The sequence below is a fragment of the Cyanistes caeruleus genome, chromosome 17 (assembly GCF_971803275.1).
Source record: "Cyanistes caeruleus chromosome 17, bCyaCae1.hap1.1, whole genome shotgun sequence".
Taxonomy (NCBI): domain Eukaryota; kingdom Metazoa; phylum Chordata; class Aves; order Passeriformes; family Paridae; genus Cyanistes; species Cyanistes caeruleus.
The window spans coordinates 2,867,416-2,894,667 of record NC_141717.1 but is presented as its reverse complement, the minus strand read 5'-3'; the positions used below and the strand labels follow the sequence as shown (position 1 = coordinate 2,894,667).

At 50.8% G+C, this 27,252-nt stretch overlaps 1 protein-coding gene and 1 long non-coding RNA gene across 5 annotated transcripts in view; one reads left to right on the top strand and one right to left on the bottom strand.

Annotated features, from left to right (window-relative positions):
• CREBBP (CREB binding lysine acetyltransferase) overlaps nt 1–186 on the bottom strand; it is a 93,944-nt gene extending 93,758 nt beyond the window's left edge. Inside the window, exon 1 of one of the 2 annotated variants that reach the window (XM_086854279.1) lies at nt 86–186. The gene's annotated coding sequence lies outside the window, so the exon portion shown is untranslated. The remainder of the gene's footprint in view (nt 1–85) is intronic. The other variant, XM_086854278.1, reaches the window with a different exon arrangement.
• Nucleotides 187–452: 266 nt separating this feature from the next.
• LOC111935899 (uncharacterized) overlaps nt 453–27,252 on the top strand; it is a 28,918-nt gene continuing 2,118 nt past the window's right edge. The window contains exons 1-4 of one of the 3 annotated variants that reach the window (XR_015277329.1): nt 453–714; nt 1,961–2,105; nt 14,093–14,322; nt 24,421–25,631. This is a non-coding gene — a long non-coding RNA (uncharacterized LOC111935899). Of the gene's footprint in view, nt 715–1,770; nt 2,106–14,092; nt 14,323–16,461; nt 17,100–24,420; nt 25,632–27,252 lie in introns of those variants that run through there. The other 2 variants (XR_015277328.1, XR_015277330.1) reach the window with 2 other exon arrangements.

Here is a 27,252-nt window from a genome sequence, read left to right as displayed (position 1 = left end):
AGGGAGGAGGGGGGGGGAGGAGAAGAGAAGGGAGCGGGGGGGGGGGGGGGGGGGGCAAAAATTAGAAAAAAGGAAAAAAAATCACCAAAAAGCGGAAAAACGCGCCGACCCCCCAAAAACGCCCCAAAACAATGAGCGCGGCGCGGCGGCGGCGGCGGCTCCCGGTGGCGGCGGCGGCGGTCGGTTGGCTCCGGGCGGCTGCGCCCCGCTGGCTCGAGCCCCCTGTGCGCGTCGGCGGCGCTCGGCGCGGCTGCCCCGTGCGGCGGCGGGGCGGCCCCGCTGCCCCGGCCCGGCCCGGCCCGGCCCGCTCCGCCCGCGCCGCGCTCCGGCTCCGCGACAAGATGGCGGCTGTTGATTCCTCAATTAAAAAAAAAAGTTTTTTTTTCTCTTCTCTTTTCCAGAGCCCTCGGGGGCGGGGCGGGGGCGGGGCCTGCGCGCTGCGTCACCGCGCTCGCGGCGCGGCCCCGCCTTGCCGGAAAGGCGCGCGCGGCGCCGGAAGCACTGGGTGCCGTCCTCAGTTGCTCCGCTGAGGGGCTCGGGGACGGCGGGGCCGTCGGGCGGTGACCCCGCCTCACGCACCGTGTATGAGGTGCTTTGCGCTCTCTTTCCGCCGCCGTGCCCCGCTTCGGTGCGTTCCCTGTTTGCTTCGGTCGGGGCACCGCCCGCAGTACCCCCTCAGAGCGTCCCCTCTCCGTCGCCCCTCAGCTGTCTCAGGTGCCTCCTCCCGGTGCTGCCTCATAGTCTCCCTTCAGTCCCCTCAGTGCATTATTTCCCTCCCACGTCCTCGCATCGGTCTTTCCTGTCTGCTTCTATAGGGGCTCCCCCTCAGGACCCCAGAGCTGACCCCTCACAGGGTTCCGACTCCCTCATATGTCTGTTTCCCCCTCACAGCGTCCCCCGCAGTCTCCCTTCAGTCCCACCAGAGATGTCTCTGTGCTCCTCTCACAGTGACACCTTCAAGTCTCCACACAGTCTCCCTTTCCCTTCAGTTCCCTCATAGTAACCGCCATAATCTCCCCTCACTGTCCCACCATGGAGGGCCCACTGGCCCTTCAGAGTCTCCCCTCAGTCCATCAGAGCCCTTGCTCCACAGTCCCCTCTCTAACTCCCGTCACATGTTGCAGTGCCCCCCTCACACTGCCCTCTCAATTCTCCCCATGATCTCCCCTTCTCCTCTCAGTCCTTTCAGAGAACTTTTCAGAGAACCCCCACAATCTCCTTTCAGTCCCATCACGGATGGCTCAATACCCCCTCACAGTCTTTTCTCCCCTCATATTCCTCAGAGCCTCTACCCCAATATCTCCTCTCAGTCCCACCATGCATGTCCCCTCTCAGTCTTTCCCTCAGTTTTCCTCTCAGACTCCCATCTCAGTTACATTTCCTCACAGTTACATTTCCAGTCTGCCTTCTCAGTTTCACCATAGATGCCACCCCTCAATGCCCAATTCACAGCCATCCCCCTCACAGTCTCCCCTCTCAGTTTCCCCTCAGTCACCTCTCAACTTCCCCTCTCAGTTGCACAGAGATGCTCTCTCTTAATGTCCCTCTCAGAGTGTCCCTTCTCAGTTTCCCCTCTCAATCCCCCTGTGGACATTCCCTCTCAATGTCCCCCTTACAACATCCCCTCCCAAGCTCCCCCTCAGTGCCCCCATTTTCCCCCATGTCCTCAGAGCAGACACACGAGGGCAAGTGTCCCTTTGGAGATGACCCACTCTCAGGCACCAGCATCAAACCCAGCCTCACTTTACAAACACTTTCTGCTCTGTCTAGACAGACTTCCCCAGCCCAAAACAGGTTTAGAAGACTGGAGCTCACATACTTCCATGGATTTCCATACTGGTTCCCAACCTGAGAATCAGGTCGTATAAGCCCAGTGACGTGTGTGGCAGCAGAGCTCCTTGTACCCAAACTGGTTGCTTGGGGCTGTTTTCATCGCCTTCATGTTGGAATGTCCTCCCAGGGCAGCCACAATGGGAAGAGAGGCTGGAGAAGGGCTGGACACAATTCTAAGGATATGCTGAGGAGCTCCATAAGCTGAGATGGATTCAACAGCAATAATTTATTGGTTTAAAGGAGATCTATAATGACAGATTCCTTTGCAAAGAGTAAGTCTGCCTTTTGTTTACTGCAAAACTTGATTTCATTACATTTACTTCTACATTTACATGAATTTCATTACATTTACTTGCAAATTCTGTATTTATTTACATGGTGCCTGTCCTTGCTGAGGTCTGGCTGTAATCACATGGAGGTCTCTGATAGGCCTCTGCTTCTATCACTGTATTACTCATTAGTTACCCAAGTAAGGGCTCTCTGCTTATGCCTGCTTCAATTTCCTTCTAAAGCAGTGAGTTCCCATCTGTTTCAGAATGTTTCAGTGTGGGACAGGGTTTGGTGTTTCACAGTACTTCTAGATGTAAAAACATCAGCCCTTATCCAGCAGCATTTTACTGTGTTTTAAAGCATTTATCCCAGTTTAGGTTAAAGGAAAATGTTTTGCTGTTGAAGGTGAGGGGTGGGCGTCAGGTCAGACTCTAAGTCACAGCCCAGAGTGTCTTTTTCTGACTCCTGCTTCAACTTTTTAAACAGTTTGGTTAGTGTATTTTGAACTGCATCTTGGATCACTCTTTGTGCTTGCCTTGGCCATTACAGCCTGGACATCCTGAGCTAGTGGAAGGTGTCTCTGCCCATGGCAGGGAGGTGGCACAAGCTCGTGGTTAAAGCCCCTCTCAAACCCAAGCGAGTCTGTGGTTCTACAATTACATCACATGTGGCTATGCTGGAGTTGCTGACACCAAGAGTCCTCCATAGCACTTTGCTCCCATCATGACCCCCTTCCCTGCTGCTGCACTAACTGCAGCTCCGGGATAAAGTCAGGATGGAAATTTACCGCTGGGGACAGATCCTGAGCAATCCCACAGCTACTGCCTGTCTCCAGAGGATGTCCGTGCTGCCTGGTGCTGGGCAACACACCTGTGTTACACCAGTACTGCAGCCCTGACCGCACAGCTGCTGAGCCAGGGGCCCTGGCAGCCCCAGTGCTGGGACAGGAGCTGCTGTGTCGGTGCCTCTGAGGGAAATGCCATGTACCCACTGTTGGGAATGGGGAGAAAAGCAGAGCATGTATGGAGGCCATGATTAGCTGGGAGAACTCCTCTATCTTTACAGCAAGTGCCACATCAGTGAAGTCAGAGAGGGGCTTCAAGTCCCAGGAACAGAGTAGGAGGGAAAGGAGGTGCTTTGGAGGGAGGGAATCCTTTACTGCAGGCAGTAGGGGCAGAGGAGGAGGATCCTACTGCCCCTATGTCCTGCAGCTTCTCCATGATGTCCCGTTAGGATGGCCCCAGCTGCCCCTGCATGGGATCAGAAGAGCACTGGGTTAATGGCAGGAGGGAGAGGAAGACCTTGGCTGTTATCCACTGCTCCTGGAAAGAGAGTTATGATTAAATACCCTGAAGGCCTAAGAGTAGGCTGGGGTACCCCAGCCCTTTGGTATCAGTATTGCAAGACTTGGATGGCCTCACCTGCTGGTAATGCCAAACGTGGAACAAGCTCAGAGTAGGAGGATTTAATGAAGAGAAACTTTTCAAAGACAGTATATATCAAATACACCAGTATTCCCAGTCTGGCCCCCAAAGCATGGCTCCCTGCTCCCCAGCTGATGGGTAAGCCCTTGAAAGGATTCCTGAGGCCTTCATCTGTGGTGTTCAGGAGGGAGGGTGAAGCAGGTGCTTAATGGATAACTCCTTTATTCAGGGACTAGTTCCAAGAGAAATTGCATAATAAAATCTGCACTGCTGCAGCCCATTGCCAGACTTCCTGTCTCCAGAACTAAGCTGCTTAAAGACACAGTTCCTGAGATCCTACCTTCCTTCCTCACCCAAAACATGGAAGTATCATTTCTATAGCTTGTGACCTCAAAACCTTACAGCCAAACAATTAGCAGTGTTTGAATAACTTCTGAGGAGTTCTGCCCTGTAACCTGTAGTCACCGTGGCACCATCAGAGGAGTTCTCATTGGGAATGGGAGTCTGTTTTTCCTGGTAATGTTATGTCTCAGCACCTGGTGGCCTTACCATCCCCATGTGCTGTCAAAGCTGTTCAGGATAGAAGAAAAGCCCAGAGCCTGCTGCCTCCACTCCTCCTGGCTGTTGCAGAAGGTGCTGCCTATTCTTTCTCCAGGCATGTCTGGTTACACACACCCTACACTCATGGGATTGTGGAGCAATTTTATGTGAAATAACTGTTGTTTCTGGCTTCTGATTTTCATTGTGTGTGTGAATTCCGTGGTGTTCAGGAAGTGGTGGTAACCCAGGGACCGCAATCACAGCAGTGTTTTGTGTTTAGCTGTGTGTCTGTGAACTTCTGCAAACCCTTTCCTCCTTGGGCTACAGAGCCTGACACACAGCCCAAAGGGTCTCCTTGCATCATTTCATGCAGAAAGAGTAGTTTCAGGTGGCTGAACATATTCTGTGGGTGATATCCCACAAGCACCAGTCAGATCTGATTCTGCTCTCCTTTTCACTAAGTATTCATTAATGTAAAGCCATTTCCTACCTACTTGTTGAATAGAGTCTAGTGGGGACTGGATGCAGACTTGGGCTTTTCTGCAAATTGCCCAAAATCCTGCCATCATCTGTCAGGACCATCTAACTCTGCTGTGGAGGAATCCCCCAAGTAGTGGGTAAGGCTATTTCACCAAAGCGAGAATAGCAGCTCAGGAAAACCAGCCTTCTGTCATCAGCATAATTGAATCTGTCACTCTGAGGGGTCCTTCTTTCTTAAGTCCCAGATGTGAAGCCTTTTTGCTGGAGTTGTCTGTAACTTTGCCATGCCTGAAAAACTATTAAGAAAAATCTGTGTAAATCTTTGTGCTCTCACTCTGGGTTGTTGCTCGACAAATCTCAGATTTGTCTGAGTCCATTTGCTTTGTTTTTAAAGTAAACTGCTACAAAAAATGTCTGTCTTTGGGCTCTGCTACATTATGCTTTCTCATCTCTCTGACACCAGCTTGCAATCTGCCCCACAGTCAGTTTGAAAATCATATTTCTACCCATAAAATGGTAATCTGGGCAAGTTTAATGTCTGCCAGCTCTCTTTTAGCAGTTGCAATTAGTGGTTTATGGATGGTTTCAGCCAACATGGGCAAAAACAAAGACACAGAACACTTTTTCCCCTGCAGATTATGGTGAATGATCCCTTCCCTGAGCACAGAGAAAGGCAGGATGCCTCTAGATACACTCTGGCCACTTGAGATGGGAAGATTTCAGTGTTTCCCACCTCCCTGCCTTGTCCCCCAGTTAAAGATGTGGCCTTCCCATTGCACCATCAGTAGGAGAAGGCATACACAAGCTCTTGAGGTGCTGCCACTCACAGCTTGGCATGAGCTGAATCCTAGATGCACAGTCTGAGTTTGGGACTGTGAGCTCAGGCATGAGCACTGCTCACACTCCCCTCTGCCAGATACACCACAGGCTCCACCTCTTGCCTGAACCTATATTTTGGAGCAAGACTGCATCCTTCCCACCAGGGCTTGTGCTTCCCTCCACTCATTCTCTTCCCTCCACACAGCTCAGAGCAGTGGCCTGTCAGCACCTTCAAACCTGAGGGATTGGGTGATTTCTCATCCCTTGAAAGGTGTCTCAAGATTCCTCCCATCCCATTTCTGTCCTTCATTCCATGACAGCATCACAGAGACAAGATCTTCCAGTACCTACAGGGAACTGAAAGGAAGGATGGGGCAAGACTATTTACAAGAGCATGTAGTGACATGACAAGGGGGAACAGGTTCAAATGGACAGTAGGCTTAACTTAGATATTGGGAAGAATATCTTCCCTGTGAGGGTGGGCAGGCCCTGGCACAGGGTGCCCAGAGAAGCTGTGGCTGCCTCTGGATCCCTGGAAGTGTCCAAGACTGTATTGGATGAGGCTTGGAGCAGCCTGGGATAGTGGAAGGTGTCCCTGCCCGTGGCAGAGGGGTAGAATGAAAGAAGGTTTAAGGTCCCTTCCAAACAACACTATCCTGTGATTCTGTAATCAAGTGCTCAGCACTTTTGACCACACTGAACATTTCTCCTTTCAATTCAATGCCATCCAAGCATTTATTAACCTACTTGGACACACTGCATATGTCTTTTGTGGAAGTAATTCATTACTATAAATCTCCTTTTTTTTTTTTTTTTTTTTTTTTTTTTGTCTCTGCATATAGCTTGCAGTTTTTTTCTAATCAGTAGCAATGCTCACAAAAATGCAGTGACTTCATGTAAGTGTCTGGGATGACATTCAGAAATGCCTTCCTTGTGTTCTGGCTGACAGTCCTTATTTTTTGCTGCAACAAAATCTGGTGTTCCCAAGAAAACTCTGACCAAGCTCACAGTCTCACCACCATCCTGTTAGTCAACTGTGTGCAAAACTCTGCTGAGCCACTGTCAAGCCAGGCCATGGGGACACTGGTGGCATTTTTCCCTGCTCTGCCATTGTCCTGGTTGGTGGAGGCAGCCACAACAGTAGGGCCCTGCAATTTCTTCTGCTCCGTTCAGCCTTGCCTGTCCCTCTGCCTCTTCTCTTCTTGCTGTCACAGCTTTAATGCAAGACTTGGTTATCTCAAGGAGCTTCATTCCTGGGAAATTCTCTGTATCTTCTCAGTATTAATCCTGGCTCCCACACCAGCCTTTAAGCTTTTTGCTGTGGATTCAACTCATCACAACTCTTGAAAAACTTTATTTTTCATCAGAGACTCTGCTGAACTCCCATAGTCATCCAGAGAGCAGTGCCAAGCTCTTCTGCAATGTCAGCCTCTCTCTCCCTGCTGAGTTAAAAGCCAGCTGCGAAATGTTTTGGATTTAGGTGGCAGACAGGTCCCTCATCCTCTGCATTAGGCTCCAGGAGTTAACTGTGCCCAGGTTCTTGGAGAATGGTACAGACTCGGGTGCCTGCCCTGTCCTTGCTCTGGCACTGCCATATGCAGTCATAAAATCATGGAATGGTTTGAGTGGGAAGGGACCTTAAAGCCCCTTTGTTCCAACCCTGTGCCATGAGCAGGGACACCTTCCCCTGTCCCAAGCTGCTCCAAGCCCCATCCAGCCTGGCCTTCCAGGGATGCAGGGGCAGCCACAGCCTCTCTGGGCACCCTGTGCCAGGGCCTCCCCACCCTCATAGGGAAGAATTTCTTCCTGCGGCCTGTGCACTCCTCCCATGGAGGAAAGAGCCCCCAGCGGCGACCAGGAAGCCTTTGTGGGTTGGGTCTTGGAAAACTGTCCTGCTGAACCAGTTCCAATTTGTATGAAATTCTTCAATATTCATCAGGGCAGGGAGGGCACTGAGCTGGGTTGACAAGGGGAATACATTAACTGCCTGCTTGTCCCTCCAGCCTCGCTCTTCCAACCACAAGGGTTCGTTCTTTGTTTTTGGGTAAAAAAGAGCAACTTCCACAGGAGCTTGAAGCTCAATGCTCACTGGTTTGGGACCAGGAGAAAGTGTGACTGGCCCAGCCCCACATTGCCCCACAAGCTGGATGATCATGACTCTTTTCACCCTTTTTCTAGCAGATAAGATGTTTGTGGAAAACTTTGCCTTCTGCAGGTAAATCTGGTGTGTTCAGGGCTTCAGAAAGTTCTCAGAAAACCCCTAGAGTTTCAGAATTTGGAAAGTGCTGAAACCTTCTGATTTATTGACAGTAAAAACACCTAATTTCCCTGCAGCGTGAGCAAAACTTTAAAAACAGATTTTACCTCCAGAACTGGGAAAATAAAGGGAGTAAGAAAGGACAAAATGACTAAAACACATCAGTCCACTCATCTTCTCCTTGGCAAATTTTTACATTTGATTCAAACCAAATTCTTTATTTCTTCTTGTTATGGCAACAACCAGTTCAAAGGCTCCAGTATTTCTCCAGCCCTGTGGTTCTCATGGGCAGCTCCTTGTGCAGCCTGGCTCCCATGCCTCTCAGTTGGATGCATCTTGCATCCCTCCTATCGCCTTGTTTTGGCTGCCTGAATCATACCTGGCACTTCTTGGGTGCCCAGCACAGAGCCAAACCCAAACCTTTCTTGGTGACTCAGTCCAGAGTTTCTCCCAAACAAAACATGAGGGTTTTAGCTGGAAAACCTTTTTTCAGCATTAATCACATTTCACTGTAAGTTTGCATGAGCTCCTAAATAATGAGCTCAGGTGAAAGTAGAACTAATTATTGTCGTTATGGCTTCTAGCTCATAGAAATATGGAATGACAGGCTGGTTTGGAAGAGACTTTGAAGACCATCCTGTTCTACCCCCTGCCATGGACAGGGACACCTTCCACTATCCCAGGTTGCTCCAAGCCTCATCCAACTTGGTCTTGAATGCTCCACAGCTTCTGTGGGCACTCTGCTCAGATCAAGGGAATCACAACAGGGCAGCAAAGTGACTGAGGTGGTGGTGATAATCAGCACAGGAAAAACTGGGATCCTTTCCTCTGGAACACCTGAGAGAGAATGATTCCAATGAGGTGTTCTACTCTGTTGCTTTCAAGGTTATCAAAGAAATGATCACCCCCCACCCCCAGCTGTGGTGTCCCATTCTGTGACATTAATGGCAAGAATCTCTTGGCACGGAATGTAATTTGCCTGGGGAAATTAGTTTCAAAAAGGACCAGAAAGTTAAATACTATTGCAGAGCTTAAATGAAAGCAAATAATTTTATAGCCAAAATAATATTTTTCTATGATAAATTATGTAGAAGGAAAGAGTAATAAAATGTGATGCTCCAGGGAATAAAATAATCCTTGTAAAGGTCAGGAAGCTCCTTAAATGTACCTGCACATCAGTCCAGATGCATTTTAATTTGTTTGTATTTTGTGTCCTTGGTTGGACATGATATCCTTGCCTGAATTCCTCAAGGCCAAACACCTTATTGGGTGGACAGAGAAACCTTCCCCAGCTCTCTCAGGATATGTTCCATCCTTTGAAGCACGAGGCAGATGATTTCTGTTACACTCCTGTCCCATTCCTGCAAGACTTGACACACTCCAAGGTCTTGGTGGCATTTCATCCTGTGACTCCACGGTTTTGCTGTTACAACACTGTCTCTAATTATATCAGGATTAACTTTTCACCCCAAGCTGTCCACCTTGGGCATGAGGGTTGATTCCTGCGGCGCGGAGTTTCATGGCTTGGCTGTCAATGTGCTCTGTGCTTCGGTCTTAGATCAGCTGAGGTCGCTTCCTGTCGTAAGCCAACAGCACATTCGGTGTTAAAATGAGAAATTATCTTTTTTCCTGCTTTTCTTCCACCCCACATCAGCTTATCCCAGCCTTGTGCTTACCAGGGAAGTGGAGCTAGAACAGCTTTCAATCACCCAGCCTGGAGGTCCCATCACTGTCATCCTGGAGCAGGGCCTGACAAACTGTGTCCCCTCATCTCAATGCCCCAGCTCCTCCACATCCAGTGTATGGTCACATCTATTAAATCAGCCCATTTGGCCCCTCTGCCAGGTCAGCCCCACTCCCCATGGCCCAAGCCCACTTCTTCCTGCTTGCCCAAAGGCTTCTCAGCTGCATTCCAGGTTCCTGTCATCCACATTAGATGACACTTGGTGCTCACTTAGGGCAATTTACCAGGCTGGTTAGAATATGAGAGCTCTGAAATTTATTTCACACTTGTGGAACAAACCCAGACCCAACTTTTTCACAACGGCTGTCAGTGATGTTCACAGCATCCTGAAATGCTCGGGTGGAATTTGCTCGTGAGCTTTGTAGAATTACCCTCTGGGAGAGAGCAAATATGGGAGAATTTGAACTAGAAAAGACAATTTACATTGTTGAAGTGTTAAAACATGACAGAGCTGTTACCTCAAATCTGTATTATAAAAGTACTTAAAGACTTGATAAAATACAGGATTTTCATAGAATCACAGACTGGTTTGGGTTGGAAGGGACCTTAAAGCCCATTTTGTTCCACCTCCTGCCATGGGCAGGGACATCTTCCACTGTCCCAGGCTGCTCCAAGTCCTGTCCAGCCTGGCCTTGGACATTTCCAGGGATCCAGAAACAGCCATAGCTTCTCTGGGCACCCTGTGCCAGGGCCTGCCCATCCTCCCAGGGAACACTTCCTTCCCAATATCCCATCTAACCCTGCTCTTTGGCAGTGGGAAGCCTTGTCCTGTTACTCCAGGCCTTCATCTAAAGTCCCTCTCCAGCTCTCCTGGAGCCCCTTTAGGCAATGGAAGGTGCATAATACAGATCATATCACACAATACAGATACCTGAGACATCTTCAAAGAAGTACTCAGTAATCTCTGCAGTCATTTCATGGTCTTGGTCTCCTCCCAGCCTTCAATCAGAGATGTTTAGAGTGATCTCTGCCACTTCCAGAGCTAAGACAGCCCCATTTCCTCCTTCCCCAGCTCTCCTGGAAGAATCAGTGATCCTTCTGCACTCCCATACCGGTGAGAGTTCCCACCACAACTCTGGAACATCATGGCTTTGGTTACGACTTTGCACCATTGGCTGAGCCCAAACTAACAAAAAACCATCCCCAAACTGTCTGGCTTTGTATTTTCCTGGAGTCTAAGTCCTGTTAAAGCAATTAGATCATCTTTTCTGCGTTTTTGGATGTCTCAAGTCAGCGCATTTCAGGTGAACATTGAGCCCCGTCACTCAGGCCAGATTAAAACCCAGCAGCCCTGGGGAGAGCAGAGCTGCTGTGGGCTGACATGGGAAGTGACGAGGTGCCAGCATGGGCCTGGCACTGCCATGGAGGGTTTGACAGCTCACAGCAGCACCCTGGTCCTTCAGCCCGATGAAAGGAGGATGATCCAGGCACCCTGAGCCCTCTCCCTCCCCAGCTGGCACAGGACACTGAACTTTCAGACTGGATCACCTCAAAGCACTTGGACAAGGCAAGAAATCCTCGTGGCTTCACCTCCCAGCTCCCTGCTTGCAGGCTGAGCCCTTCCTCCCAGTCGCTGAATTAAAACCGTGTGGTTGAAATGAGCTAATTTTGCTTGAAAGGCTGCAAGCCCCGGTGCAGGCACCGCTCCCCTCGCACACTGTCGCAGTACGCAGCCACTGTTGCTGCAAGAGAGCTGTGGCTCATTTCAAGGTTGAATTTGTCCAGCTTCAGTCCCTGGGATATTTACATCTCTGGAAATTATCTGGGGATGCTGCAGTCCGTTATAGCGGAGCTGTTGCTTCCCTTGGTCAGATCTCTGGGCAAGTGCTTGGATTTTGATACTGTAATGTCCCTACATACACCCTTTTCTGTATTCTGTATTTTTATTAAGGAAAACATCTTTTATTTTCAAGCTTTTCTTTGCAATTGCAAGGAGCAGATACTCTTTTTAAATGACAAGAGATGAGAATCTCGTGCATTTGCATGACTCCAATGGTTTCAAAAGCTCCTTTAACTAAACCATTGCCCAGATTTTACCAAAGACACGTGGGGCTGATGTACGTGAGGGCCACTGACACCCAGCACGGAACACATGAGCCCTGAAGTACCTAAAATTATCTCATGTTGGCTTTTGAAGATAAGTCTCCACCCTCCATTCAGAATGACAACTTTTGGCAACAACAAGAAAACAGAAATGACAGATGGCAACAAAATCTGGTACACAAACATGACAGTAGGCAATATAATGAACATTTCACCCACTCCTTCATTTATGCTAATCGGTGCTTTTGAGCAACCGGAATTGTTCTGCCAGACAGCCGCGGATCTGAAGCACGGCACAGCAAATCTCAGAGGGCCACCAACCTGAAACCAGGGTAAAACCCCACCAGGGACTCACTGTGAATGAAATTAAGGTATCACTAAAGTCCAACCCTGAGAAAATCCCCTCACTCCTAAAAAGCACACAGACCTCTCCTCCTGCTCTGAAATTCCTGCCCTGAAAACACCACATCCACAAAACAGAGGAAGTTCGGTTTTCCTGCTACCCAAAGCTTCACCAAAATTCAGAGGAAGCAGCAGAAATGAGAAGTAGCAGCCTTGCAGTCAATGTGAATTGTGCTAAATAAAAGTATTTGTTACGGCAACAAAAATTGCCTTCAGAAGGCGCTTTTCTCCCAGACTCAGCTCTCTGGGATGGACTCAGTCCCTGCAGGAAAATGGTTACTCTTCCCTTTCAAGCCCACTTATCTCACACTGACATTCTCAGCGGAAGGTGCTATGTCACCCACAAACCTCCTTTTATTTCCTATAAAAATGTAAATCAGCCTATTTTTTTCCCCCAACAACGTTATGTAATGAGCAGTGTCCTCGCTCAATCATTTTGAAGACGTGCTTTAGCCTCTATTTTATGCAGGAATCTCTAAGACTGAAACCATTCCTCCCCTTCCTTCCCTGATATTTCAATGCTTGCTCCTTTGCCTGCTGATGCAAAGCTCTGTGGCCATTCCTGGCGTGGGCAGGACCTAAAAACATCTCAGAGGGCAACAGCAACATCCTTATATTCTCTGAAGGATATAAAATAAGTTTTCCCACAAGTTAATTGCCATTGCTTTCAGGAAAAAAGGGGCAACCTTGAGCACTTGCCCTCAGAGCCAGCTGGGACGTGTAATTGTACAAATCTGTGTACATTTGTAATTGTAAATGAGGCTGGTCCTCCATGATCAAAATTTCAAGACACTGCCCTTTACTGGACCAAATTTTCCTTTGCTTACAGCACTGTCACACATTTCCCACAGCAGATGAAATGCTCTCTTCTGGGGGCACAATCACAGTGAAAACACAGGAAAAATAGGAAATTTTGGTCAAAACATTTCACTTGTTTTTGAGGGCAAAAACCCCCATGGTCTTGGTGGGTTTTCAGTAACCAGGTCTGAAAATCCTACACTTGTCCCCAGGAGAAGGGGCTGGAGATAATCTTTGTGTCAGCAATTAATCTCACAGAACCAGAAATCATGAAGATCCACCCAGACTTCTCTGACCTGGGGAAAACTTCACTTCTCCTGCTTTCTGTCTTGTTCACTTGTCATTTCCTGCCCTGGATGAAGCATCCCTGCCTGTTAAATTCTTCCTTGGGTTAAAATGACTCAATTTCTTTCATTATCCTTGATGCCCACCTCTTGCTCTTCTAGACCTGTGAAAAGCCATGTATGAATATTGAGTCAAGGGGATCTCAGTACAGGGAGCAGTTGAAGCAGAGTCCCACATGGATGAAGGCATGGCAGACCAAGGTTTCTTGTTCTCCTCTCTGCTTCAGTCTCAGTCATTCCTAAAAATATTGCCCCAACCAACTTCCAGACTAGAAATGCTGGAGAAGCAGTGACCAGTAGGGCTGGGGTTTTCCAGAGACCCCCACACTGCAGCCCCTGGGTGCTTTCATAGCCGTTTTATAGAATAGTTTGGGTTGGAAGGAATCTTAATGCTCATCCTGTTCCACCCCCTGCCATGGGCTATGGTGCCTTCCACTATCCCAGGCTGCTCCAAGCCCCATCCAGCCTGGCCTTGGACACTTCCAGGGATCCAGGGACAGCCACAGCTTCTCTGGGCACCCTGTGCCAGGGCCTGCCCACCCTCCCAGGGAACAATTCCTTCCCAATATCCCATCTAACCCTGCCATTCCCTGTGTCCTGTCCCTCCATCCCTTGTCCAAAGTCCCTCTGCAGCTCTCCTGGAGCCCCTTTAGGCCCTGGAAGGGGCTCTGAGGTGTCCCTGGAGCCTTCTCCTCTCCAGGTGAGCACCCCCAGCTCTCCCAGCCTGGCTCCAGAGAAGAAGGGCTCCAGCTCTTGGAGCATCTCTGTGGCCTCCTCTGGACTCGCTCCAGCAGCTCCATGTCCTTCTGATGGTGGTGCCCCAGAACCAGGGGCAGCTCTGCAGGTGGGATCTCACCTGAATCCCACCCTCACCTCCTGCCCATGCTGTGGGATGAGCCCAGGATAACACTGGCTTTCTGGGCTGCCCCTTCAATCCATAGGTACTGAATGTCACCTGCTAAAAGATAAGCAAATCCTATTTTTGTTTTGTTTTTTGTTTGTTTTATTTTGTTTATTTTGTTTTTGTGTTGGGTCTTTTTTGAGGCTTTACACACATAGGCATCCCCTACCACCATACTCTCCCTTTCTTCTGCCTAATTTCAGAGTAAGGAAGCCACACATGATGTTTTCTCTCCAGGACACGGTGAACTGGCTGGCAGGTTGTCTGATGAGAAGGAATCTGCACCGGGACTGTGAAGAAGTGGGATCGTCTGCCTGTTGTTTGCCACGGGAAAGGGAAGATCCCTGCGTTCAGCTGCTACTGAAACCAGGAATGCCAGCTCAAAACCTGGAACATCAGCTTGGGAGGACCCTGCTCTGATCTGCTGTGGCTGAAGGAGGCTCAACCCCACGTCCTCGGCCACCCAGGTGCGTTCACAGGGGTCCCACAGCCGGGGGTCCCTGGTTGCCCCGGAGCTGCCTGGCTATGATGGCGTGTGTGGGGCACAGGGGGCCGGGATGTGCTGGTGGATGGTCTGGGTTGCTTTGCTGAAGCCTGGGCCAGGACCCCCGACAGCCTCCAGCTCTGCCGGGGCCGTCCCCACGTCCCCAGAGGCTTTTGCCCGCTCGCTGGACACGCTCAAAGTTCACGGTGCTATAAATACCCGGGCACAGGGCTGCCAGCGGGGCCGGCCGGCGCGGGGGGGCTGCTAAAACCCAACGGGCTTGCCTTGCAATTAACCCTGTGCGTGCACGGGTCCCCCCTGTGAGCCTTGGAAAAGAGGAATCCTCCCATTGGAAATGTATCTAAAGCCAGAAGAGAGCAGCAAACTCCTTCAGTGGGCTGATTCCTGCTGGGAAGAGCCCTGGGATTGCTACCAAGACTGGAAGAGCACAGGGTGCTGGAGGAAGTCGCAGTGGATGGGTGTTTTGTGGACAGGCACATCTGCAGCTGCTGTGTGAGGCCCCAGCTTGGGCAGGTCCTTGTGGTGGGGATGCAGTGATGTGGATCCAGCATGGATTGGGTACCCCACAAAGCAGAGGCTGCCGGTGCACCCCACATTCCCCACAGAGCGTGGCTTCATGCTACACAACCCCACGCCCTGCCCCACATGGCCCCACAAGCACAGCCCCACACCCTGGCCCCCATAGCACTGCAGGGAACACGGCCCCACACCCTGCCCCACATGTCCCCACAAGCACAGCCCCAGCCCTGCCCTGCATGCCCCCATGCACCGCAGCCCGGTGCCCCCCAGCCTGCCCCGTGTCCCCGGCACCACGTGCGGGACTCGTTCCCAGCAGAAGCGCCAAAACGCATCGTAAAACTTGGCTACAGAAATGCAGTAAATCAGTACAGGCTGCAACCCCTGCCTGGGGACAACCCCAAAATGTGCAGTCCCCAGTGGTGGCAGGTCAGAGGCAGAGCACAGCACATCACCTGCAGCGGGCTGTGAAGCGCTCCCTGGGCAGCCGAACCGGGGAGACGCCTGTGACCCCACCCACACCTGGACAGAGCCTTCTTGCGGCGCCACACGTTATCTGTTTAACCATTTCCACACCTTACCCTGCCGGGCTGAGGGGACAGCCAGTCTCTGAGGAAGAGCCTCTTGCCCCTTTCGCCTGCCCAAAGCACAGGATAGGAAGCTCGGGGAGAGCAGAGGACGAGCCGGCAGCGCAGAGCCCCAGGGCTGTGTGCTACCCCCGGCTCCCGCTGAGCCTGGACACAACTCAGTGCACACATGGCTCAGGGACAGGCTCAGGACTGAGCAAGGTCCTGGTGACCACAGGTGATCTCCAGCTCCACCAGGGCCAGACTGCCTCGAGCACGGGACCGCACATCCCCACGACCTCGCAGGCCGGGGCTGACCCTGTGCCCTGCCCTCGGGAGTGTCGCAGCAGCGAGGCACCCTTGGCCTTGATTAGGTCACAGTGCCACCAGAACAACCTCATGTCAGCCTGGGAAATGTCACCTTTTGGGTCCCTTCAGGCCAAGCAAAGGCACATTCATCACTCTCCACCATCTCCCAGCACCACTGCAGCTCCCGTGATGCCAAACACCTCCTTGCTGCAGTTGGATGTCGTGGTTCTTCCTGCCGCTTACTTGACCAGGATTTTGGGTTATTCAGGTCATCGCTCCTGTGGCCGACAGGGTCCTGCCCCACAGCAGTGCCCTGCCCCGTTCCCCACACTCCCTGTGCCGCTCTGGGATGTGGCTGTCCCAGAGCTGGTTCCCTCAAGCCGGGGGCCGCTGCCAGCGGCACTGCCGGGCTCTGTGCACGGCGCAGCACCGGAGCAAAGGAGCCTGGCGGGTGGCACTAGGGGGAGATAAAGGCCGGGACATGCCGGGCCCTGAGCCCTTGCCAGCCCCTCCTGTCCCCTTGTCCCCAAGGCCACCCTGGCACCAGCTGCTGGCGGGGACAAAGGAGAGAACTGCAGGTTTCCACCTATCACAGTCCCGTTGCTTTGTGGGGTCTTTTTCAGTCTTTGGGAAGCATCTTTGGAAACAAAGGCATTTACACCTTCATGCAGCAGGTATAAAAGCAAGAAACTACTTTCTCCCACGTGCAGGTATAGCACATGGACACCCCAAAAGCCATGCAGAAAGGAGGAGAACAGATACAACGCCCAGAACGGGGGTCAGCAGGGAAGGATGAGTCCGGGAACATGGCCTGGAAGCAGAGTGACACATGCTGCAAGACCTCAGCTGGGGGCTCAGCCTCTCACATCTGACTCCCCTTTCCTAATGCCCCTAAGTGCACTTGGCATCAGCACAGCTGTGACAGCCTCTACGGGACCCCACCACCAGCAAACTGGGCACCTTCAGGCTAAAAATCATTTCAGGGGACTTCTGGGTCAAGGTACCATCCCGGTATCATACCAGCTCCTCAGCTCCCATGGATGTTCTCTTCTCCCTGGGCTCCCTGCAACCCCTCTCAGCAGAAATGAGTTCACCAGGCAGAGTTTGGGAGAGCTCCTGGGAGACAAGCACCTGAACCAGCAGGACCTGTTCCCAACAGAGCTGTTCATGGCCAGCTGGATCACAGTGGCACCCACAGGTGCAGTTGTGGCTCCCGTGGTGTGAATCAATGCTGGATGCTGGGGCAGGCACTGTGCAATGGCAGCTCTGCAGGCAAGAGCCACACAAGAGGGGGCACTTTCCCCTTGTATTTTCTATGGATTAGAAAGAAAAGTTAATTTTTCCAGGAGGAGGGATTCAGAGTGTGGTTGGCACAGAGTTGTCAAAAAATGCTTCCAATACAGGTTTGTACATCACTTGCAATGCCATCAAACCACGGTGCCCTGGGGGCCTGGTCTCACTGGGTACCTGCCTGAGCTCCCCCCAAAAAACTCTCCCCCACAAACTCTACACAAAAAACACCCCAAACCATCAACCCACTGCAAAGTTGTGTTTTCTCTTCCACTGCCCAGTTTGGTCACAACCACAGCACACAGAGGCAACACTTGCCCTGCAGCCACATCTCTGGTTTGCTCATATTTACAATTATTTAGAGCTCCAGCTCCACAGTTTCCAACATTCTCTCTCCTAAACTTCCCGACTGCCAGCGCTGGAGGGGAACGGGGCTGGTAACGTGATAGGGATGTTGGCCTCAGACCAGGGGGCTGGATGCAGAGGGAGGAAGGCAGAGGGGTGCCCAGGCTGGGGTGTTATCCAAGCCCCTGCAGGAACAAGGTGTCTTTGGCTTAACATGAGCTGGCAAGAGCAAGAGAAGGGAAGGAGATCCTTCGTCAGCACTTTGCTATGCACTGTGCTCCCTGCTCTCCACTGCCCGGACACACGGACTCACCACTGCCGTGGTGGCAGGACAGCTGTTCCCAGGGCTGCTCCTCCTGGGTGCTTTCTCCCTCTCAAGCCTGCAAAATTCCATGTTCTGCTTCAGCTTGGTTCCAAACACATGCCCAAAAATCAGAAACCAACACAACATCACTGCTTTTCTCACATTGCAAGGTGAGCGAGGCACACGCAGCAGCACCCGATGGGTCACCTCATGTGCCGAGTGTCCACTGACAGAGGTGGCTCCAACACAAAGCTGGTGTATGAAAGAGCTGATGTCTGTGCCCAGACCCTGTCACAGCCCCTAAACCCTCAGGGGGCTCTGGCACAAGGCTGGGGTTTGCATTGTCCCTTACCCGGGCAGATCCATGGGTTTGCAAATCAACCTCGAAGTAAAGGCTCATTTTTTCTGCTATTTTTCAGTAAGTTAAATAAGCACAGAAGCATTCCTTGAGATTGCTGAAGGCACCCAGTACTGTGACTTCAGCACAGCTTCTCCCCTGTGAAAAGCATCATGTGCCACCATGGAATGCCAGTCCAGGATCTTGGGCTGCAAACAGGCAGGGATTTGGAGTTTGTTTCAATTGTTTCCGTGCTGGTTCTTTGCTTTGAACAGATCATTCCTAAGATCGTGCCATTCTGCCACATGTTCTAGACATCATTTCCCATCTCCTAGCTTGGACACAGCCTTTGAAAAAGGACATTTTACCTCCAGTGTGCCCCTGGCACTAACACAGCCCCTCTGCAGGCAGAGCTGGGCTCCTCCCAAAGGTTCCTGCTCCCAGGCACCTTGTGCCAAGCCCAACATGGTCACTTTGTCATTGAGTGTCAAGTACAAAGCATATGCAGGACAAATGGGTATGAGGTTTGTAAGATAATTAAGCATGTTAATGAAGTTCATTTACATCTAGCTCTTAAATTCCCATTAACTCTGTGAGGCTGGGAAATAAGAATTGCTGCTTGATGTCGCAAAGCAACAGAAGTTTAGTTACCAAAAGCAAAGTTGTGATAAATGAGTGAGACCCAAAGCTGCTGTGGCCTGGCTGGGCACAGCCCTGGAGGTCCCCCTGGCAGACCCACAACACACCATGATGCTCCTCATGCCACTGCAGTGGCCACAGCCATTACTGCAAACTGCTGTGGGTTTTGCTGCACTGAAATGTCACAGAACCAGAGAAAGCAGGGGGAAATCATTGCTCCAAAGAAAGATTTGACCCAGCAGTGAAGGAAAAGCTCTTTGGTGTGAAAAGGAAAGTCAGTGGCTGCCCCTGAAGCAGGACCAGGGCAGAGTCCTTTGATGAAATCGTGGTGCGGGCACAGCAGAGACAGGCAGATGGGCATTCCTTGGGCAGAGATGGAGTTCAGGGTTTTGACCCAGAGCTGGAGCAGCCCCAGGAAAACATCTTGGATTGGAGATCCCCAGGAAACCCCCAAGGATACCCCAGGGGAACCAGGGCAGGAGCTGGCAGGTGTGCTCCACACCCACCTCCTACAGTGCTGGAGCTGGGAGAGCACTGGGGTCCTAATGTGTGGCCAGAGGTCACCTGGAAGTTCTCACTCCACAGGAAAGCTGAAATATCACCTCTGGGCAAGCAAGGAGGGCAAAGGCTGGACAGTTTCCAGCCACCCACGGGTCACAGATGGGGAGATGGCTCCAGGTGCTGCAGCACCTCTCCATTACCCCCGAGGTGATGGTGGTTCCTCAGAAGCAGAAACCCCGAGAGTGGCACAGCCAGGTGGTACAGAACCACCACCCCCACACCAATAACCTGTGGGATCGGGTACCACTCACCTTCCCAGCACCCAGGGCAATCCTGGAGCCTCCTTCTTCCAGAAGAGGAAGAAGCCAGTGGATCCCACAGAGATCCCATTCTGCAGCCTGCCTGAGGCACCACATCCCTGGCAGCACCTAGAGATGGGAGACATGGAACAGCCTCTGGCCTGGCCCTGCTGTCCCCCACTGTCCAGCTGAGCTGAGCACACCATGGCAGCAGGCAGAGCACCCAAGGCTCACTATGAACAAACACAGCCCAGACTTTCAGGAACTGCTGTGAAACATCTCCCTGAGACATCTCTGGGCTTTTCTTGTTACACATCCCCACATAAACCAACCATGCACAGGGTGAGTCCTTCAATACACCCAACACCGGTGTATGACATGTCCTGACCACAAACCAAGGCACAGGGAGAAAAGAAACTTTAACATGGCCTTACCCAGGACAAGACAAACTGAAAACAGCAAGACTGGATTCATTTGAAATACCTTGACCAGATTTATTAAAAAATATCCCTTGGCAGTTGACAATCACCACGATCCACAATCAGAACCTGACTGGACAACATTGGAGCAGTTTTCACTGACAGCAGAAGGTGAATACCTGGGAACACCCAGCAAGGCCTACACACCCCTATTGGCATTAAACACTGGGCTGGCACTGAGGAGCCCAGGGCAAATGTGGGCTGTGGTGCCAGCTGCACCACAGGTGTGCTCTCATACTTACCTGGTCAGTGGGGAGAAAATGTTGAAAATATGGGGGAAAAGAATCAGTCAGGAGCCAGAGAAACTGGACACTGCTTCTCTTTGATTTCAGCAGCTCTTGCTCTGCTGCAGCAGAGGGAGAGTAGGGAAAGGGAAGCTGGACAGTGTGGCTGGACACATTCAGATGCTGTGGCTGCCTGGTGAGAAGGGTTTGGTGCTGCAGGACACAATAGTGCTGGGTCACTGGTCATCGACAGGCAGCAGGATCCAGAGGAAACCTTAACATCTGCCAGGTCAAACCCTGACTGGGAAAGGCTCAGGGCTTCATTTGGGGTTTCATTCTCCAGTGAAACCCGATGAACACACAGCAGAATGCTGACAAGGAACCCCGAGAAAGGTGGGGGTGTAGACAGACATGGGGCTTGCTCTTTGGGCCAGATTCTGGTTTTGGAATTATCAAGGCTCTTCCTCTTGCCCAGCCACTGCTGCTCAGCCAGTCCTTGCTCTTTGGACACTCACTCCAGAAAAACTGCCTCAGTCCCCTTTCCAAGCAAATGAAGGGGATCTGAATAAGGCACTGAAATTCCAGAGTAAAACATCAATGCTCTCTGCCAAAGAGAAAAATAACTATTTAAAGTTCATCCCCAGTTTTGGCCAACACAAGCTCCCTGTGAGGAAAAGCTTTGCCCAGCCACCCTAAGGTGGCTGCAGAGGTGCTGCCAGTGGTGGCTGTGCAGCCCCTTCCCAACACTTCAGGGCTGGATTAAAATAAGGAAAAATTAGGAAGGACTCATCTTCTCACCCTGGGCACTGGGAACAGGAAGGTCATTCACTGCCAACCAACACATCAAAGAGTGTCTATGTGACAAATTCCTTCTGTGCTTAAGATGTCTCCTAAATATGCACCTAATCAAAAATTAACTTGGTGGCTTCATGATTATCAAAGAAACATTGTTAGAAGCCAGATCCAAAACAAAGGGCTGAAAAACCTATTCCAAACTATTCTTTCTCCAGATCATGTGCCAAGGGCTGCGGCTGAAGCGGGGTTGGAGCAAAAATACGAAAGCAAAACCAATTTGGAGTTGACACAGTGTATTGTGAATTATTTCTCAGCTTTTCTACATCTAAGAGAGCATGAAATGATCGGCCATACAGTGGAACAGTTTAATATACAATTGATTACAGAGCCGCAGATAATACGTGTTGGATCTATATACACACAGAGCTTAATATTTCACACATACAACTTTTTGCCATCTCGGTTTGTCCACGAAGCATTGGCAGAGTATTTACAGTGAGGCTGCTGCGAGGAAGCCCCGTCCCCCCGCACAGGCCCGGGCGAGGCTGCCCCAGCAGGGTGTGTAAACAGAGCGGTTCTCTCTCTGCAAGGGAGGGAGAAGCACGGGCTGCACTGGGCAGGAGGGAAAAGGAACCAGAGATACCAGGAAAAAAGAATGTCCAGCTAATCTGGAGATTTCAAAACACTTAAATTTGCCTCTTAAAGTATTTTAATTGGAAACTGTTCTCAATTAATTTTCAATTTGTAATTCAATAATGTTTCAATGGCATTTTCAATTAATGCTTTCTATCCATCCCCACGTGTGCTTGTGCAAGGACAGGGAGCGCTGAAGCCCTGGGTCAGTGCTGAGGGAACTTCTCAAGGAAGCAGGGGATGCTCAGGGGCCTGTTCTGCCTCCCAGGTCCACTCCTTGCCCTTGGCAAACCAAAACCAACCCTGGGTTCAGCTGATCACTCCAAAAACAATCTCTCTTGGGCTGTTTGTAATCAGGTACCACCACCCTGGACGCCCAGTGACGGCTTTTACAGGGGGATCACTGTGTGGCTGTCACTGTGTGGACAGAGGGAGGCAGATCCAACCCCAAATCCCAACCCTTATCCCCAGTCCCAGCCGGTCATGGTCAGACACAGCTGCTTCACAGTGCAGGCTTTCAGTAGCCAGCTGAAATTTGCTCTGTGGGAAAAGCAAACCAACAGGCAGGAGGGAAGGTGCATTTCCCAAGGTGTCCATGGCCTGGCTGCATGGGGCAGGATGCTGCCCAGGCACCTACACGGCAGCTCCTCCACTGGGGCTGGCTCCAGGGGCTCCTTCCCCACTCACCTCCCCTTTCCCATCATTTACATCCCTGCCTTGGCCTCAATGCTGAAAGAACCAAAGGGCGAGAAAGGAGGAATCCAGCCCCTGCCACCGGCAAACACAATGTTTTATGCTAAGTTAAGAACACTGTTGCATGGAAAGGAGGAGCTTTCCTGAGCAATGCAACACCTAAAGCCTCCAGCTGGCACTGAGCAGCGAGGTGACTTTCCTGAGAACACAGGAGAACTCATTTAGCTGTTCCTGGGCAATGGGTGAGGCTGGCCAGGGTTCCTGTCATCTTTGGATACTGCTGTTGCCTCCCTGCAAACCAGAGACACCCGCCATCGAGCAGGAAAAATTCCCAAATACTCAGCGCGACCTCAGAGCTGTGTTTCTTGTCTCAGCAGATGCTGGAGTTGTTAAGGCTCTTGGCTTTAAAGAGTTTATTACTTTGGAAGTTTAAAGCTGTACCTGCAGTAGGGTGTAACAGGTCTCTGTCTCAGCATATGTATTATGTATCTCTGTATCTCAGCATGGGCTCTGAAAGCAGAAGCAATTAAATTGGGAAGGGTCCCCGGTAACTGTGGGCTCCTGGAACATCTGCTGGTGCCGGTGGGACCAGCACCCACCTGTGCAGTGGCCAAACCCTGGCTGAGGCAGGGATGCAGAGCAGAGCTGGCAGTGCTGCCACCCTTTCCTTTGGACATGGTGGAGTGGTACATCCAGAACTGGAAATAAACCCCAAACACAGCTCTGGGCTCTCCTGGAAAAGGCAAAGTTTCAGAGCCACTGCAGAGGCAATTCCCCTTGGGCACACCCACAGATGGACCACATGCTAAGAGTCCTTCCCTGCCCTGAGCTGCATCTCTCAGCACAAGTCGATACAAACCATCTTCAATTCCAAAGATGGAGCTGATGCACAAAGGTAGAAACAAGTGAAGACTTGAGTAACTGGGGGAGGAAAAGAAGGAAAAAATTGAGAAAGCCACTTTGACTCATCCAAAGGAGGATTTGAGAATTGATGGCTAAATCAGTGACATGGAAGTGGTGGCACTGGCTTACACCACACATCCAGCAATGAGCTGGATGACAGATTGGTCAGAGCATCACCAGTGAGAGTGGGAACTTCAGACTGTACCAACTGTTCCCAGCCATGACCTTCTCTGCAGTTTTTCAATTCAGTGAACACTTCAATTTCTGGACATTAAAATCCATTATGGGCATGGAAATGCTCCGAGGGCCAGAGCCCCTCTGCTCTGGAGCCAGGCTGAGAGAGGAGAGGAGAAGGCTCCAGGGACACCTCAGAGCCCTTCCAGAGCCTAAAGGGGCTCCAGGAGAGCTGCAGAGGGAGTTGGGACAAGGGATGGAGGGACAGGACACAGGGAATGGCTCCCAGTGCCAGAGGGCAGGGATGGATGGGATATTGGGAAGGAATTGTTCCCTGGGAGGGTGGGCAGGCTCTGGCACAGGGTGCCCAGAGAAGCTGTGGCTGCCCCTGGATCCCTGGAAGTGCCCAAGGCCAGGCTGGATGGGGCTTGGAGCAGCCTGGGACAGTAGAAGGTGTCTCTGGCCATGGCAGGGGGTGGAACAAGATGAGCTTTAAGGTTCCTTCCAACCCAAACCATTCTGGGATTCTGTGCAGTTGTTGCAGTGAGTCAGAAAACAGGGAGAGAATGGAGCAAACAACCCCAGGGCCGAGACAGGAGATGCCAACAGCGGCCTTGGGGTCATTCCAGAAGTGTAAAACACCAAGAGCTGCTGCCTCAGATGCTGATCTCCAGTGTGGGGACTGGCACGTGGGACAGCTCCTGAGGAGGATGCTGAACTCCACCCCTGGAGCAGCTGGGTGGGAAGATGCTGGGGACCTGCCTCCAGCTCCTGGCCAGCCTCAGGCTGGGCAGCTGGGTTAGGGCAGCAAATATTTAGCAGCTACAGTAAGGGACAAGGAAAAAAAAAAGAGCTTTAAATGTCTCCCACCAATCTGTTTTGTCCAAACTAATCTTTCTCTGGAGCCAATACGGAGTCCCAAAGGCAAGGAGCAACAGTTCTGTACATGTTGTACAGCCCAGCCCCTTATCAGGGCTGAGACAGAAGTTCAGTTCACATCAGAAAGGCTTGAAAGAGATTTTATATAAAATATTTGTATTTTTTTCCTACCAGAGCTTTACCCAGTGTCTGCAAAGCACCTCAAACCTCCTTCCCATGGCACCCTCAAACTGCACCGCGGTCAAGACACATCCCACTCCTGTTTTATTTTGTCCTCCTTCAACTTCTACAGAGCCTGATGTTTGATTTTTAAATGAACTCTTTAAATAAGACATAGGCAATAAGCTCCTGCTGTCTGACTTTCACCAATAAAACTTCCTGGACAGAGTTCAGAGGGTGGTGTTAATGCACATTTTAATAAAATCAGCCTATTTTAAGGGCTTCTGGTTCCCAGAAAACAAGAACAGCTTGGGAAGCCAAGACTCTGCTTCACACCTGAGACACCTTCCTCTCCTGCAGTCCTGCACATACAGATCAGCCCTTGCATCATCCAGCAGCTTATTCCACATTCCCTTCTCCTTGTCTCCTGATTCCACACCTGGAAGCACATTACCATATGGATCCAAAGCAGGACTTTGGATCTTTGGACTTTGGGACTGTGTCCCACCTCCAGCTCTGACCTGAGACACCTTCAGAGCACGGCAGCACTCAGACTGCTCCAGGGCCTGCAGGAATTGGTGAGTGATGGTTACTAATTCCAGCTTTTTGATAGGATTTTGCAGAATCCCACTGCCACTGCCTGCACAGTTCAGTCTCAGCAACAGCAAAGAGAAATTCAAGTTTTACCCCAGGAAACAAACCAAGGACTGCTAAATCCTGCAGAGAGAACTCAAAAGGAGAAAAGCAATGGGGCAAATGACTTTGCTGCCCAAACTGATGTTCCACAAGCAGCCAGACAAGTCTCAGCATTTCTCTGAGACTTCAGCTGGCTTTTCACAGCTGCCTGGGCACTGAGATGGCAGTGCCATGACACTGGGTCATCCCTGCACCTCCACCTTGGCTGTTCCCACATGCAAATCATTCTGTACTCACAGTCAAACCACCCCTCTGGCATTTCTGGCAACTGGAAAAATCACATCAATAAACAACAACTGCATTTTTAAATTTAATTCTTGAATTTAACTGCAGGGATGTGTTTCTTCTGTATCTTCTGTCACCACCACGAGGAGGAAGCTGCAGCTGTGACCAGGCAAAATGGACCAAGACATCAAAGCAAACACAATCTCCTCTTTCCTCAGGAACAGAGAGGCACCAGCAGCAGCACCCGGAGCCGTGAGCTCAGCCCAGGTGCTGCCGTGCAATGAGGAAGACACAGGTTCCCAAAGGTGAGGAGCAAGGAGGCAACAGCCACCTGTGTGTCCCATCCAGATGGAGCAAACACCCAGGTGGAGACCACAGCAGGGAAGAAGGGAGAAAACAGGGTCTTTAAATTTAGCAGAACCCCTCCCCCCAAGCTGAGGTGCAGATTTAAACAGCCAAAGGCATTACAGCCAACCTCAGGCACCCTCAGCCTCTTGAGATGTTGTGACATGAATTAACTGCTCCCTTGCAACACCTTTTGCTGTATTCAGAATTAAAGTTTTAGATACAGGTCAGAGTTAGCGATTTTAAAATGCCAGAAACCCTAAAAACTTGGCCTTTTACTAAGGAATAAACTCCTTTTTAGCTAAAGCTGCTATAACAATGGGGAACTCCCTTTGTTTTTTGCTCTGGGCACCTCCTTTCTGTGTTTTAGCCCTAAAGGAAGAGTATCCAAATACTTATGTTTTGTGTAAAGCCCTTGGGGTATCCACCCTTTCCTCCCCTCATTTTGTCACTCCTGGGACACAGCAGAAGCTGCAGCCAGACCGTGGCACTGCCTCACTCTGCTCACAGGGCTCAGGTCACCTCCAGCAAAGGGAAATGGCCCCAAATCCTGGGAAGTAACAGGCAAATCCATCCTCAAAATCCTAATGCTGGAAGTTAATCCATAGGAATGCCGTTTACCTGGTTCTCACTGAGAAATCTCTCCCAGGAGCAGCAGGGAGGAAAAAGCATTTTGGTGTGTTAGCAGCAGATTAAGACCTCAGTGCCCACAATACTCTGTGCACTGCTTGTCACTCTGCACTTCAGAGCAGGTGCTGCAAGTGGCAGAAAGCAACACAGGGCTCATGAACACTCAGCAATCTCCCCAGCCCCTTCTCTGAACCATTTTAAATCAGTGTCATTAAACCACCCTAAAGACTGGAAGCACAGCCACACATGGATTGTCCTTGCTGAATAAATCCCTGGGGACCCAGCCACCCCCCCATGTTCACTGACAGCACTGCTGGCACCAACAGCACACACAGCACAAGCATTTTAATGGAGTGAACTTTGCCTGTGGCCTCCCACCAGCACACGTGTCAGGAATTCTGCAGCAGAGCCACACAACCCTGCTAGAAACGCCTCCAGAGTCATTTCTGTGTCAGGATAAATCTTCAAAAGCATAAGAGGAGGTGTGAAGGTTCAGCTCACACTGGTTTACCACACAAACAGGTATCTCCCCCTCCAAACCATCCATTGAGAACTGAATTTCTTGGTTTGGTTATTACACTGAAGAGATTTAACCCCTGGCAGCCTCAGCTGTGGGATTCTTGCTGCTGTCCTGGCAATGAGCAAGCTGGTCACTCATCAGGAGCCTTTTCCCAATCCAGTTAAGGCAGAGTACCATCACTGGCAGTTCCCAGTACAGACATCAGCCCTTGATTTCAGAGTCCACCAGCACTGCTGTCCTCAGTGCCTTTATTTGTTTAGTGCCAATGAAACTCCCAGAGCCCCACACCACAGCAGCACAGGAGCCTTGTGTACTTTATAGGCTGAAGAAGAAGGATTTTGCATCCTGAAGTGCTTGAACAATGAAGAGAAAGGTGCTTTGGGTCCAGCAGCACCTTTTCCTTTCGGGTTTAACCACCCTCTGCCAACCTA